Here is a 14,258-nt window from a genome sequence, read left to right as displayed (position 1 = left end):
AATGTCTTAAATCTGCTAATCGCGCTAGCAATGATAACTATTGGAATGTTGAGCTGAGGAAAGCTTAGGCATTTGTGTTGCTGAATGTGTGACCTCATATTTCTTGAGAATAAACTTCTTGAGTCCCGCTTTTTATCATCATGTCAACACTGTAATCATGTCCAGTGCAGGCCAAAAATTTCTCCAGTTAACCCTGTGCCAGCGGCGGCCCCCTTATCCCAGCAAACTTCCGAACCTCATCTGCCCACCTGCCCTGATCCTCTCTGCTGTGCTTGCATTCTCTCTGAATCCAGCCCGTTACCCTAACGATAGTTGGTCATCTTGCCTTCATCATGTGCCTTCATGCTACATGCGCTGCCCATATGCCTGTTCTATGCTGCCATGGAGGTAAAAAAAGTTTTTCTTCCTCCATGTATGCTGCGGACAGGCGGCGGCGGGGAAAGTGCGGTGAATTGTCTAAGCCGCCATCGCGTTGTAGTTCGTATCGTATTTTATCAATAATAGCGCAAACTGCGCATGGCGATTGCAGCTGTGAAAAAGTAATATGCTACAATTTAAAAATAATTAACTTATTTTTCATGCCACACCAAGCCTGCTACTAAGTACAAAAAAGAGACGATACAAAATATGTGACAGTTTCGCACATCCGCACGAGGCTTGGTTCAGCCATGGTGGCAGTGGTAGAGCGCAGGGCGTGTGCGATTTCAATCGTGTTCCGTGGGAACATTGTGTTTGAAGAACCTCGACACAGAATTAATTATTCTCTTATTATTGCTGGCGAGATTGTTCAACCGTTCTTTCCTTGATGGAGCTGAAGGAAGACAGTTTGCTTGCTTTTACTACTCGGCGAAGTGGACCCGTCAGTACGAATTAGGACTACAAGTCGTTTTCACCGGCTGGGATCGTGACCTTTCTTGGTGCGTACTCAGTCTCAGTTTACTCATTGAAGTGTATTTTATGCTATTTTTGCGTTCGTAATGAAAAAATTCTAACGCATTTATCGGCACGTTATATTTTTACGCTCACTCGTTTGGCTGTTTTCGCCAAACTCGCTGTGTATTGAAACAAAGGCTGGTGATGTATGCAACTGGCCTCTACTACCGAAATGTGGGCCTGCGTTCGGATGGTGGGCCGAAGTGCGTGTGCAAGCACACTCCGCTCAGCACGACTGCCTTTTAGTGCTGCAAGGGCAACCTTTCACGCTTCATAGACTTGCGTCGGTAAAAGTGGCGTAAATTACTGGGTTTGTTTGTTGTGGTTGCTGTGCCATTCTCTTGTCACCTGTAAAAGTGAACAATTATGCTTTCTTTTGCAGCAACCCTGGCCTATTGGGCTCGGCAGAAGAGTATTGATGCCACCGCAGCTGTTAACCTGACGATTATGCTCAACGAGAAGATTCAGTGAAAGCGCCGAGCGCAATAAAATACTAACGCACTAGGAAGTCATCTGCAGTGTTTTGGGCTCCCATGATGGCCATGTACTCGCTTACTCAACTGTATTTGAGCTAGCTGGAGTGCTTGGACGTCCCGACGACTCCATAGGGAAGTCTGTGGCTGGGATGCAGTAGGTCTCCGTTCCATCTGGAATTGTAACAGGTGTCAGCTGCATCTCGTATTGCAGCTGGTTCCAGTCTGGAAATGTGTCTCTTAAAACAGTAGGACTGGAACCAGTTAGAAATTTTCACCTGGATATTGATCTATGTATAGTCATATTCTCTTTATATAGACGTCTAGGCTACGTAGACTGGGCGTACTTACATGTTCACAAATATCTGATAAATGTAGAGCGTGATGTCTGCAGTACGTACCTACAACGTGAACTGGACCCCAATTTTCATGTTGTAGGTACGTAGATTTTTCGTAAACGGTACTAATATGGATGTCTAATGGAGGTGTCTAATGTCCAGCGTAAATATCTTGCTGATGTCTATGGTACGTTTTATGGTTTACTGGGACACAACAGACAAGAAAAAGGCGGAACACGACGGACAGGAGCGCTGAACTTACAACCTTATTTCGGAAGTACAGATGCAACGTATATATATATATATAGCCATGTCAGGGGGGCGTGCCACACAAGGAAAGAAAGAACAAGTGGAATCTACAAGGTCATGAAGAGACAAGCGACACAAGCAAACCAAAGATCTTAACTAATATAACAAGTGAAGGTGAGAAGTTTCAATGGAGGCAAGAAAAAAAAACGGAAAAAAAACAAGGAAAAACGCCAGACCTCGTGAAGATGAAAATCCCAAGGGGCCAGAAGCCGGCACTTCCGGCGTAACTATAGACCTCCTCCATGTTTACAAACAAGCGAGGTGGCGCTGCAGTCGCTAGCAGGCTCGCGGTAGGCAAGAGGCCAGGGAGTGGCGTCGAGTTGAGGTGGCGCGGCGCCGGTTTTCAAGGCTTGTAGGCGCGTTTTGAGTTTCTAAAAATCATAGCAATGGTTGATGCTTTCAACTTAGTATTCCTCGAAGTACACAGACTCGCATTGGCCATGTACGGCGTATTTCGCCACAGTGTATTGTACCTAGACATTGAATAAAATGATAAGTTTTTGACACTCTGCACTATCCAGAATGATTTTACCTCAGTACAGTAGTGAGGTAAGCAGTGGCGTTTTTTCGGCAGAGCCGACGTGCGCTCACCTTCTTTTGACACACGTGTCGCGCAGTATGAAAAGTGGGGACAGCGTCGATCGTGTCCCGATTTCATATGTCTCGCGTAACCGCTGTTTTTAGCCGTCAGATCAGGCACCAGCCAGGCCGACTTCTCCCCTTCTTGAACTGGTCGATTTAGTGAAAAGTTTGAATTCCTGAAATTATATGCTTTCCTAGTCCTGGGTCTTTGGTTTTGTGACGAAAAAATATAGCAAAATATTCAGTAGAAATTCATAAATTAGGGTTTTTAGATCTCTGGTCGTCAAAAATTGTGAGGTAATGCGGTTTCTGATGGTCCTTGCACGTCGCGAATTCTGCGGGCTTCCGACCACGGAGTACCACAATGGTAGCATCACTACGAAGAGGGATCAGAGGTTTCGTTGATTTCAGTGCCGCATTTCTTTGACCAAAGCGAAAGCGAAGAGGCCATAACAAGGGAGTGAACTTGAAGGGTTGTTTTTTGATCTACCACATTTTCAGTGATTGGCATCGCTCCCCCCTTCGTAAATTTGTAAATAATGGAAATAGAATGATTTTATTTGTCGCGTCCCTCCTTCCCTCTCTCCAAGAGTACACAGTCTATTCGGACTCACAAGCCGCTATACACCACATAGAGGAACGCACCCTGACCCCTTCTCTCCAACAGGAGGTCGAACGAGCGGTCTCCGCACTGCAGCCTTCCATCGTTTTCCTCCGCTGGGTCCCTGGGCATTCAGGGATTGACGGCAATGAGCTGGCCCATCAGCTCGCCCGCGACACACTTTTCCGGGCACCGTTGATTCCCTGGCCCAAGCCCTCGGAGGACGGTGGGAGACTCACCCTTCGCCGCACCATAAAAGAGGTCTACCTTGAGCTCCGCCTCGACAAACGCCTTTACCCTCCCCCTCATCCATCACTCACGGTGCCGGAGTCTCGCCTTCTTCGGCACATTTAGATGAATGCAGTTATCACCCCGTCCCGCCTTTTCCTCTATCGCTATCGATCGGACCCTTCCTGTCCCAACTGCCCCTGTATCTATGCGGACCTGGCCCATTGCCTCTTCTATTGCCCGGCTGCTCAGCAGTCGGGTTCCTTCCCCCCACCCTCTCTATCCATCACCACCTGGCTCGACTGGCTTGGCGCTGAAGGGGAAGAAGAACAGCGGCTTCTGGTCGCCCAGGCGGTCGAAATGCTCGGCCTGTAAATTATGATCGATTAAAAGTCTTTTACTACTACTACTATTTGTCGCGAACGGTTCCAGATACGTAGAGAAGTGCAATAAATGTCCCGATTTTTTTCCTACAGGAGCAGTAGTATGTTAGTTATTTTTATAACAAAAGTTTTCATGGGACTATGCAAGCATAAGTACTGATAATCTAATAAAAAAGAAGTAATACCGCCATCATAGAGAACAGGGCTTTGGGCATGCTGGCATAAAAATTTTCCGCACTTTATACTTAATTATTCAAGACCCGGGGTGACTTGACGAGGGTGTTAATTGTAATTAACGAAGAACTGCACCAGGTATAGCTGAAAATAAAACGCATTACTAAAATTGTCAGAGCAATTTCATATTTGCACCAAATTTGGATATATATATCATGCATCAATAAAGAAAAAAACTTTTCATTGCCTCATCCCCTGTAAATCTCGCTACGTGCTCTTTTAGTAGCCCGCCTGCGGTTGCTTCTTTCCAAACAGGCTTCGCGATCATGTAGTACTTCATAAAGCAACTTATGGCACATGCATGATGCAATGAAAAGGATGTGGTTTTTAGCACACTTAAAGTACGCTGTTCGAAGCATGCCAACGTGACCGCGCAAGATTGTCACAACTTACCAGACTGCTTTCTACTAGAATCAAATGATCATGTCGGTCATGTTAAGAAATAGTTTCAAGAATATAATGAATGCCCTAAAACGCGCCATTATATTTTCGTATAACTTCTACACACGTTAAAACATGATGGGCTATCAACGAAATAACGCACTCGTTGATGGTGAATGACCTTGCCGGCGCCCGTGCACACCAGCTCAGGGTGATAAGTACGTGCGCAGCTACATGCTTTTTTTTTCCTTCCGCAGTTTTAAGCGTACCATGCTGCTGTTCATTTGAATGAGCGCAAAAATTTCCCTGCTATGAAGTACGTTGAGTGGCAGCGCCTGTCGACACCCAGACTTCGCGCTTTTACTACCGCGGCCCATTTCCTAATGCGGTATTTATATGCGAGAAACCTATTAAGGCTAATCTAATTTTCCATTTTATGATACTACGCGCATAAACAACGACACAGCTGGTCAGTACATGCTACTTCTGCAGTGCGTAGCCACGATGCAGCCGCCGGTAGCTGCGGCAACTGCGGTAGGCACGGGCAGGCGGAACCTGTTTTGCCTACCACGCGAAAGTCGCTACTGACATCAGCGCCACCGCATCCCCGTGACGTCGCGGGGTGAAGGAGGTCTATAGTTTGGCTTGTCGTGTGAGCACGGCTAACTATAGTTACGGAGAACCATAGTTACATTAACTATGGTTAAGGGCGCCCGTGTAAATACAGTATAAGTTGGTTAAAAGGAATGTGGTTCAAGGAATCTTTAGAAATGCGCTGGTAAAATCGTGTGACCATCAAATTGAGACAAGTTTTTCAGCGCAAACAATTAGATTAGAAAATGCTGGCTACCCCACTAAGCTTTTAGCCTCAGTCGCTGAAGCAATGCTTAAAAAATCAAAACGACCCGATTCGACTGCCACGACTGGCAACGCCAATAGAAAGAAAGTCTCCGTTATGCCCTACTTGCATCGCATTTCGCACAACATGAAGAAAATTGGGAAACGTGTTGGAGTTGAAGTCGTCTTTAGTGCCCCAAAGCGACTTTCCCAGCTTTGCAGAAAGGTCAATGAAACTCGTAAAAAAGAGAGTATATGCAATGTCAGGCATCAGAAGAATTTTGTGCAATGTACCGATTCAGTTGTCTATTCCATCCCTCTGTCCTGTGGAAAGCAGTATATTGGACAGACAGGGCGTTGTTTAAATGAAAGACTAAAAGAACATGATTACAACACAAATGTACAAAAGTGCCGTCACATTGGTATCCACTGTCGGGACTGCAAAGATGTAGAAACAGGATGTGTGCCACACTTTGAAAAAACTCGGGTAATGGCCACAATCAGAAACACGAGGCCCCGTGAAATAGTTGAGGCAATCACAATAGCTGCGTTAAAAGAACAGTGCATTAGCCAGCCTTCAGTGTCGCTATCTGAGAAAGAACTCGCCTATCTGGCAAAAAATTCGAGGCACTAACATTTTAACTTCCCACCTTATGCATCCGTCTTTTTCCCGCCAACTTTATTCCGCTATTTGATACACAAGACTTAACCTTATGTTTCTGTGGGTTTTACCTTTTAGCTGTTAGTTTTTCCGCGGCGTTTTCTTAATTTTAGCTGTTATATTTTGCCGTGTTACTTGTTGGCATTTTATCTTTTTCATTTCCATTGCCCTGTTAACTTTATTGCTTTTATCGCTTTTATTGGTTTTTACCTTTTTGTTTTTATCTGTTTTTATTATCAGTATCAATTTTCATCTTCACGAGGTCTGGCGTTTTTCCTTGTTTTTTTCCCTGTTTTTTTTCTTGCCTCCATTGAAACTTCTCACCTTCACTTGTTATATTAGTTAAGATCTTTGGTTTGCTTGTGTCGCTTGTCTCTTCATGACCTTGTAGATTCCACTTGTTCTTTCTTTCCTTGTGTGGCACGCCCCCCTGACATGGCTATATATATATACGTTGCATCTGTACTTCCGAAATAAAGTTGTAAGTACAGCGCTCCTGTCCGTCATGTTCCGCCTTTTTCTTGTCCGTTGTGTTTTGTGCGCTGGTTCCTTCAGAAGCTAAATTTGCTCTTTTCTTCGAGATTCAATTAACTTATGGCACTTGACCACAGTGCCTAATTTGAACGCATCTTTGGCAGGCTTCAAACTTTTTTTCTGCCCTGGTGCTCGTCACACCTAACCTTAACGTTCTGAACTAAACATAGGTAAAACGGGGTTTAAGCCCTTTCGAGCGTCTGGCACAGGCTACCACTTGACAAAAAGCCGGTGGAGTTTACAAGCATAGGCCAACATCGAAGTAAGCCCTACCAGCTTGTTGTTAATAAGGTCGCCTGCACGAGATACTCGAAATCTGCGTATCGTACCCGGATTCCCGTAGGCAGAAACAGCCCCAGGAAAACAAAACAACCACTCGAATAGCAGATTTTTGTTTTAACGTATTAGCATTAGAAGCTCCAGCGTGAAGAAAAGGCAGTGTCCGGCGCAGTGCTGCGCACGTGCATTTGTCGCCTGCTACTACTTGCTACCTGCTACCTGCCATGGTTGACAATGCACCAGCTGATACCCCCCCAAAGAAAGTCCTACCATCAGAAATTGAAAAAAATGACAGGATTTAATTCACGACGTTTCGGCTGGAAGACTACCCTTTTTAGAGCACCGGACGCGTAATTCGGAGGTTGTGGGTTCGGATCCCACCGGCGGCATGTGGTTGTTTTTTCTTCTGCTTTTCTAATCAATTATCTTTAAGCGACAGTAATATTCTTACTTGATCAACACCACAAAAAAATTAATTAAAAATCCCCTGTGCTCCTTGGTTTCTGTGGCTGTTGGCTTCTCTCATATTTATAACGAGCCCCTCAATCCCCTTCCCTTGTTTGCTTAATTGCTTAGCGAGTGCCTCGGTTCTGGCAGCCTTGATGCCATAGGAAGCATAAGAGGGTTCTCACACAGCTTCCACCCTCGCCGTTCGATGGCGTTCCACGTCACACCGGCGGTAACTCAGGACGTTCCACGTCCGCCGCTTACGAACGTGGGTGGCGCTGATGAACACTCTCAAGGTTGACAGAAGCCAACAGCCACAGAAACCAAGGGGCACAGGTGATTTTTTTTTAAATTAATTTATTTATTTTGTGGTGTTGATCAGCCACAGAAACCAAGGGGCACAGGGGATTTTTTTTAATTAATTTATTTATTTTGTGGTGTTGATCAATTTAGAATATTACTGAATATGTTATCGCTTAAAGATAATTTATTAGAAAAGCAGAAGAAAAAACAACCACATGCCGCCGGTGGGATCCGAACCCACGACCTCCGAATTACGCGTCCGGTGCTCTACCTCTGAGCTACGGCGACGGCTGTCAATTCTTCTGCTTTCGGGGGTATTTATGTTTACAAGTAACCTAACCTTGAGAGTGTTCATCAGCGCCACCCACGTTCATAAGCGGCGGACGTAGAACGTCCTGTGTTACCGCAGGTGTGACGTAGAACGTCATCGAACGGAGAGGGTGGAAGCTGCGTGAGAACCCTCTTATGCTTCCTATAGCGTCAAGGCTGCCAGAACCGAGGCCCTCGCAAAGCAATTAAGCAAACAAGGGAAGGGGTGTGAGGGGCTCGTTATAAATATGAAAGAAGCCAACAGCCACAGAAACCAAGGGGCACAGGGGATTTTTAATCTATTTATTTATTTTGTGGTGTTGATGAATTTAGAATATTACTGAACATGTTATCGCTTAAAGCTAATTGATTAGAAAAGCAGAAGAAAAAACAACCACATGCCGCCGGTGGGATCCGAGCCCACGACCTCCGAATTACGCGTCCGGTGCTCTACCTCTGAGCTACGGCGACGGCTGTCAATTCTTCTGCTTTCCGGGGTATATATGTTTTACAAGTAACCTAACCTTGAGAGGGGAAACCCTCAGGTTGCTGGAGCCAACGTTTCGACAAGGGGACTTGTCTTCGTCTGGGCAAAGCGAGTATGAACTTCCCAGAGACCTCACAGAATTTGCGCGAAGATTGCGAATTAAGGAATTCTTTGCCGAAAAAGCAAACACCCCAATTACTAACCTAGCTCTTTCCTGTAACACGTGGTCAACACGTGCTCACCCTACTGCAGTAACCAGCCTTAATCCCATCCCTCTCAAAGCCGAAAGCACGTGGACGCCGGAAGCGCAGCAGAGTCCCGAATTAGACTTGTACATTAAATCTGTCTCGAAAGAAATTATAGACCAAACAAAGCAAGCTCGAAAACGCAGAAACGTTACCCCAACGGAACAGGCTACTCTGAACCACTTAGCTTCTAGAACCGATATAGTCATTAAACCTGCAGACAAAGGAGGTAGCATAGTTATCCTGCCAGCCGAAAAATACAAAAAAGAAGCTTTTAGGCAACTCAACAACCCTTGTCATTATAGGAAATTAGATTCAGATCCCACTTCAGAGTTCTGCAAATTGATTCTGACCAAACTTATTATCAAGGGAACTAATCACGCAGTCCGACTACCACTTCTTAAATCCGCTAAACAAACAGGCAGGACGCTTTTACCTACTTCCCAAAATCCATAAGGTTTCCGCAGAAGACTTCTTTACCGCAGATATCCCCGGCAGACCTATCGTTTCAAACAATAACACGCCCACAGAGAACTTATCAATTTTCCTGAACAACTATCTTGCAGATATTCCCACCCACCTCCCTTCCTTTGTCGAGGATACACCGCACTTTCTCCGCATAATAGAGTCTCTGAATGACGCTTCCATTATCCCAGCAGATAGCATACTTGTCACACTTGACGTCGCCGCTTTGTACACAAATATTCCCATTAATGAAGGTATCGACGCACTCTTAAAAATTCTAACTCAAAGTCCTCACGCCCACGAAACTGAAGTGTACCTCACGCTACTTGAATTGGTACTAACACTCAACTACTTTGAATTCAATTCTTCTTACTACCTTCAAGTATTTGGAACAAGCATGGGCACTCCCTTCGCACCCACCTACGCGAACATTTTTATGGGGCTACTAGAATCTAAACTTCTAAATTCATTTCTAAAAAAACCACTTATATACCTGCGTTACATAGAGGGCATTTTCATGATATGGGAGCATGGGGCTGAGACCCTGAAGACATTCGTCACACATTTCAATTCATTCCACTCCAGCATTAAATTCACCTTCAACTCCTCGAAAACGCAAGTCAATTTCCTTGACACCACTGTCCATTTAGAAAATAGCAAGCTCAAAACCACACTTTACAGGAAGCCTACTGACCGACAACAATACTTAGATTTCACTAGCCATCATCCAAGACACTGCAAACAAGGTATATTCGTAGGACAGGCAACGAGACTAAGAAGAATATGTAGCGACGACGATGACTACCTGAAACACCTCCACTCGCTAAAAAACACACTAATCACCAGAAACCATCCACAGACAACCCTTAATAATGCGTTCCAACGAGCAACCACTTTGAAACGAGATGTAGTTCTTAAAAAACGAACAAAAGCTAACAGTCAACGACCTCCTGCACTTAACTCAAACGCGCTTCCAAACATAAACAATATCCTGCGGAAATACCACCCCATTTTAACTGGTAACGACCGTCTCAAGAAAATATTTCCCGACGCACCAAGGGTAACATACAGACGCAACACAAACCTGAGGGACATCCTGGTGCATGCTAGGCTCGGTAAGAAACCACCACCGACAGTAACTTCATGCTCTCGACCCAGATGCAAGACATGCAAACATTTACAAAGGGACACTACGGTTAAAAGTACGGCAAGCGATTTCAGTTTCGATATAAAGACCAGTTTTGACTGCACATCGTCCAATATTATCTACATGCTCCAGTGCTCCTACTGCCAGAAACAATATATCGGAGAAACCGGACAAACAATGAGTGCCAGATTAAACGGGCACCGGGCTGACACAACACGGAATGAACAGAAGGCAGTGTCGACCCATTTTAATCAACGCCATCACAAATTCGACGAACTCAAATTGTTCATTCTTCAGTCAGGCTTCAAATCGACTAGGGACAGAAAATACAGAGAAGCATTCCTAATCCACAAATTTAAAACACTGCAACCAACAGGGATCAACATGTCCAGAGGAAACCTGGAATCTCTCAGGTACATTCCAGGGTCAGCATAATTTTAAATTAACAAATGTCTTGCATGTGGTCAGACTATTTCCTAGAACCTCACATAAGTATATTGTCGCTCCTTGCACCCTTCCCACGTCATATCTTCCACCCCATTTCCGGCCTTGTCACCCTCTCCCTTTGTTCACCTTTTTTTTTTCTCCTAATCCCCTGCTACCAGTTCTCGGAAACCATGACACTCCTGTTACCCCCTCCGCCCCCACTTTTTGGCTTTCTCTGAACACGAGCCATTCCCCCCCCCCCCCCTGCCTTGTCCTTCCTTGGAAATGCCCCCCTTCCTTTCTCCTTCCAGTGCCAGCCCCCCCCCCCCCCCCCCTTTTTTTCCCCTTGTTCTCATTTCCCTGTACCACGCTGACTAATCCTTTTATCTGAGTTTTGCAGGTTCACCCAGCGCCTCCCCCCCCCCCCCCCCCCCCGTCGCAGCCCCTTCAAAGCCTTTTGTTCATTGCACACCCCCCGGATATAGGTTGTTCCACTATTGCAGCTTAGCGAATGATGATTCACCTCCCTCCCCTTCCTGACACGCATCCCCTCCCACACCACTTTCCTTCCCCACCCCCGGGGCCTTCCTCCTCGGAGCGAAGGCCCTATTTAATCCCTGCCGATGATGAACGCTTTGCCCAGACGAAGACAAGTCCCCTTGTCGAAACGTTGGCTCCAGCAACCTGAGGGTTTCCCCTCCCTTGTTCATTTTGTGATCGCCAAGGACCATCTACCTCACCCTCTCTCTACCCTAACCTTGAGAGTGTTCTTCAGCGCCACCCACGTTCATAAGCGGCGGACGTAGAACGTCCTGAGTTACCGCAGGTGTGACGTAGAACGTCATCGAAAGGAGAGGGTGGAAGCCGCGTGAGAACGTAAAACATAAATACCCCCGAAAGCAGAAGGTTTGACAGCCGTCGCCGTAGCTCAGAGGTTGAGCACCGGACGCGTAATTCGGAGGTCGTGGGTTCGGATCCCACCGGCGGCATGTGGTTGTTTTTTCTTCTGCTTTTCTAATCAATTATCTTTAAGCGACAGTAATATTCTTACTTGATCAACACCACAAAAAAATTAATTAATTAAAAATCCCCTGTGCTCCTTGGTTTCTGTGGCTGTTGGCTTCTCTCATACCCTTTTTCGAGTGTACTACAGCATTCGAAACGCGCAGCTTGTAAAGCGCGCGCGAGGTATAGAGGAATAGAGTAAAGCATCAGTGGAGCGGGAGGAGAATCGACGACAAGTTGAAAAGGCCATCAGCAGGTGTTCAGAAGGAGCGAACCACAGAAAATGTAACAAGGGAAGGACAAAGAAACTAGAGAGAAGGGTAGGAGGGGGATTTTGAAATCTTTCAACAGGCGGTCATGATGTCAGCGGGACTATAACAAAGTAATGGTCATAACAAAGGAATGACGATGCTCTTTAAAAACTCCCATAAAAACTTATGTATACGGTAGCTCGTTTTTATCAAGTAATGCTTTCCTAAAAACACATAACGGAATCCAAGCGCACCCCGTTGGCCCTTTCGCGCTGAGTAGGTCATTTTGTATCAGCGATGTCGCTAGCGGTTTGCCTTGCGCGCCATAACATATGGACCCTTGCTAGAGCTGGAGATAGCGCAGTCTGTTTGCGTGTTAAGGTTTGGCGATGCAGTTGTTGTGTGCAACGTGGCGTTATTTGCTTGAACAGTAACCATTAAAATTGGCTGAAGGCTTAGCTTGGTTAAGCCTGGCTGATTGCGAAAGCAAGAACACCTGGCTGCGCTTGGTTCTGCTGGTAGTTTCGTTTCTCGAATTCACGCGTAGCAGACTCGAACTCGCCAACTCTTATCTCTTGTTCTTCACGTCGCTGAGCCACGATGTCACCGTCTCGAATCACCACAATGCTCTGCTCTTTCTTCTTGGCTGTATACTGCTATCTTCTTTTAGCAAGCCGCTCTTCTTTCTGTTCCGGCGTTTCTTCCGCACGGCGTTTTCTTCTCTTGTGATTATATCGCTCCACACTACTCAGATTCTTCTTCGGAATAAAGTAAAATCAATGAAATTAATTTAATTGAATGAATTGAATCAATAAATTAAGCAATTGAATAACTTCAATTAAGTGGTTGAATTATTTAATCGAAGTAATTAAATTAATCAATTAATTAATAAATTGAGTTAATGCGCCCGATGTCGTCACATCTCACGCGGCGGGCCGAGGAGGTCGTCACGTGGTAGCCGCCGCGCCGAGCGAAGGAACGACTACGGCCGAAGAGACGAGTTGGGGCCCCTGCTCTCCTCTGGTCGTGACGTCACGTGGTCGTGCGCCGCAGCTGCGCCGGAGCGAAGGAACGACCTCCACCGACGGCAGGAAAGTGCTAGCAGTATTGCTTTCGCAATAAAAAGGAGGTGGAGGGTGTCACTGGATTGTGTGCGCCTGTGATATTCTACTCTTGTTATTGCGAAAGCAATACTGCTCTCACTAAAGAGCCATTAGCGTGGTCGTGGCGTTTCCACCATTGACCTTTAGCTGACCCCTGTGGTGACGTCACGCCAGACCGAGAGAGACAGGGCCCCAGCTCGTGCGGTTTGCATGCGCGCGGCGCACTACATGCTGCCGCGAGAGGGCGCGCGTTGCTATGACGTCACACCAGGGGGATAAAGGTGGGGAAGCAGCTCGGTTGCTCCCAGTTGCAGTGGTGGAGCTACCTCGGTATGTCGGATGATGTGTATAAGGCAAAGCTCCAACGAAATGCAGCAGCCAGGAAACGCCAGCGCGCTGAAGAAACAGATGAAGAGCGGGAAAAACGTTTGGCTAAACCATAGCAGAAACCAAGCAAAACAATGTATAGCTGTAAGTTTAACCAAGGGCAACCATGAAGACACCACCAGCCGAACCAAGGCGCAGCCAAGGGTATTTCTTTCGCAGTCTTCCAGGCTTAACCAAGCTAAGCCTTCAGCCAATTTTTTTGTCCATGATTAAGAATGCCGTGACATTCGAACAGCTGTTCAAGAAATCTGAGAGAGAGAGAGAGAGCGAAAAAGGACGGAAAGGCAGGGAGGTTAACCAGGCGATGCTTAGTTGGCTACCCTACACTTGGGGAGGGGAAAAAGGGGAAAAAAAGAAAAAGAGCAGCAATGAAATCAGTTTTCTAAGTGTCCAGCGACCACTATGTCACGGGGACAGAGGGAGCGCACTGAACTTAAAGATTGTAGACGGGAATACAACCCCGAGTCCCTTAAAAATCTCAGGAGCGCTTTCACCGCTTTCCTTTGTGAGAAAGGTTGTGTCCAAGGCCCCAGAACGTTGGACTCTGTTAAAGGACGCGAGTCCAAGCGGTGCAGAGTAGCAATTAGGAAACTGCGCTCTCTCTCAAAAGGAGGGCAGTCACAGAGGAGGTGTCCGATCGTTTCATTACAACCGCACTGGTCACACGCTGGAGAGTCTGCCATTGCGATGAGATGGGAATAGACGTTTGTGAACGCCACTCCCAGCCACAGGCGGCACAACAGCGTAGCATCACCACGGGGGAGGCCGAATGTTATATGATGTTGAAGCAAGAGGTTGAAGTGATGCGAGCGGGGTGTCCAACCTCCACAGAAAACCGCCCATTTTTGAGGTGATTGTTGTGAGATATACTGTACCGCCGCAAGAAGTGCGGCCAATTCTGCTCCAGTAG

The 14,258-nt window shown here is 46.3% G+C and overlaps 1 long non-coding RNA gene across 1 annotated transcript; it reads left to right on the top strand.

Moving 5' to 3' along the window:
• The first annotated feature begins 666 nt into the window (after positions 1-666).
• On the top strand, positions 667-1,441 carry LOC149345702 (uncharacterized). The gene is made up of 2 exons (XR_016292024.1): positions 667-917; positions 1,316-1,441. It is a non-coding gene; the product is annotated as an uncharacterized LOC149345702 (long non-coding RNA).
• Positions 1,442-14,258: the final 12,817 nt, after the last annotated feature.

The sequence above is a fragment of the Amblyomma mixtum genome, chromosome 4 (genome assembly GCF_055824585.1).
Source record: "Amblyomma mixtum isolate Tamu chromosome 4, ASM5582458v1, whole genome shotgun sequence".
Classification (NCBI taxonomy): domain Eukaryota; kingdom Metazoa; phylum Arthropoda; class Arachnida; order Ixodida; family Ixodidae; genus Amblyomma; species Amblyomma mixtum.
The sequence above is the reverse complement of the archived record's forward strand: the minus strand, read 5'-3'. Positions and strand labels throughout refer to the sequence as shown.